Here is a 1,769-nt window from a genome sequence, read left to right as displayed (position 1 = left end):
ATATATATATGTGTGTGTGTGTGTGTGTGTATACATATATATGCAAGTATGTATATGTATACATATAATTATCTCTCTCTCTCTCTCTCTATATATATATATATATATATTGTTATCCATATATTGATATGTATATGTATATATATATATACATATATATATATATATATATATACACACACACAAACACGCTCAAAGTAATATCTCAATCTCTATCCACTCTGTCTGTTTGCCTGTCTATCTATCTATCTGCGAAGATTCGGACGTCTAGCCTTCATCAGACTGTTTGTCTGTATGCACATGTGTGTATGTGTGCGCGTGTATGTGTGTGTGTGTGTGTGTGTGTGTACGCGCGTGCGTGCACCTGTGTCTAAGTTTGTGTCTTTGTTTGTCCCCTAGCCTCCCTTGACAACCGGTGTTGGTGTGTTTACATCCTCGTAATTTAACGGTTCAGCAAAAGACGACCGATAGAATAAGTACCAGGCTTTAAAAAAAAAAGAGAGAAAAGTACCGCTCGACTAAAAATTCTTCAAGGCGGCGCCCCAGCATGGCCGCAGTCAAATGGTCGAAACAAGTAAAAGATAAAAGACGAACCGCGAAAAATATTTTCGTGTACTCCTTAGGTTTCATTTGAACCCGGGTTGTTGACCACCGCTCAGCAACATTACTTTCCCTCGCTGTTCTCGTTTACCTCAGTTACTTCAGACAAACGGATCAAGGGATTATTATCACCAGCGTTCCTGTGGAAGATTTTCTTGAAATGTTACTTCCAAAACTTGCCGGTTATTGTTGATTCAAGGCTCTCAACGTTTTCTATTGACATGGCGTCATCTTCGCTAACGTCTGCGCCATCATCGGCGTTGTGGATTGTGGAATCGTCCCACTCCGCACCGACATCGCCCCCCCCTCTCTCTCTCTCTCTTCCTTTTTCTCTCTCTGTATCTCTCTCTCTCTCTCTCTCTCTTCCTTTTTCTCTCTCTGTATCTCTCTGTCTGCTTGTCTGTCTGTCTCTGTCTGTCTCTCTCTCTTACACACATACACACACAGATAGATGCACATAAACACACAAAACACACGCACAGAGACAAACTTTCATACACTCACACAAACACACATCACATATTCACACACGCACGCACACACAGATAGATACACACATGCACACACAAAACACCCGTCTACACACGCACGGAAACATACATACATTCATACACTCACACAAACATACACACACCCCGCGCGCGCGCACACAAAATACAAGACTGCAAGACAAAAATTTGAATAAAATCTCCGCAACAGCAATAGTGGTACTGATAATCAAGATAACAACAACGATGGTGATGATGATGATAATAATAATAATAATAATGGCAAGCGAGACGAGATTTCAGGAAATTGTGCTGCTTCGTTGCCAATTGCTTTATTCTACCTTCTTCTTGAATTACTGTCAGATTAACAGTCATTCACACATTTATTCTAGGATTATTGTTTGTGCGTCTTCAGTAAATATATATATATGTGTATATATGTGTGTGTTAGTGTGCGCACGAACATATATCTGCCTCCGGTCTTTCTCTCCATACACGTACACACACACACGTATATATATATATATATACATAAATATACATACATCTATACGTATGTATATATATATATACATATGCACACGCATACACACACACTTATACATATACGAATCTGTCTGTCTGTCTGTCTTTCTCTCTCTCTCTCTCTCTCTCTCTCTCTCTCTCTCTCTCTCTCTCTCT

This window comes from Octopus bimaculoides, chromosome 27, assembly GCF_001194135.2.
Source record: "Octopus bimaculoides isolate UCB-OBI-ISO-001 chromosome 27, ASM119413v2, whole genome shotgun sequence".
Lineage (NCBI taxonomy): Eukaryota > Metazoa > Mollusca > Cephalopoda > Octopoda > Octopodidae > Octopus > Octopus bimaculoides.
Note: the sequence above shows the minus strand (reverse complement) of the source record.